The sequence below is a fragment of the Cebus imitator genome, unplaced genomic scaffold (assembly GCF_001604975.1).
Source record: "Cebus imitator isolate Cc_AM_T3 unplaced genomic scaffold, Cebus_imitator-1.0 Scaffold73, whole genome shotgun sequence".
Lineage (NCBI taxonomy): Eukaryota > Metazoa > Chordata > Mammalia > Primates > Cebidae > Cebus > Cebus imitator.
In genome coordinates this window covers 7,028,686-7,029,023 of record NW_016107388.1, presented here as the reverse complement: position 1 = coordinate 7,029,023, position 338 = coordinate 7,028,686, and positions in this window count along the sequence as shown.

Sequence of the window (338 nt, the reverse complement as noted above, 5' to 3'; positions counted from 1 at the left end):
AAAAAAGAACAAAGAAAAATTTAGCCTCAAAGCATTAGTACTGCAATTCTCAAGCCATTAAGATGGCACTTCCTAGAAATAATCAGAATATTTTCTGTCTAGGAAAGCAGAATATGGCTGGGCCTGGCGGCTCATGCCTGTAATCCTAGTACTTTGGGAGGCTGAGGTAGATGGATCACTTGAGGTCAGGAGTTCGAGACTAGCCTGATCAACATGGTGAAACTCCACCTCTACCAAAAATTAGCCGAGCATGGTGGTGCATGCTTGCAATCCCAGCTACTTCGGAGGCTGAGGGAGGAGAATCACTTGAATCCAGGAGGCAGAGGTTGTAGTGAGCC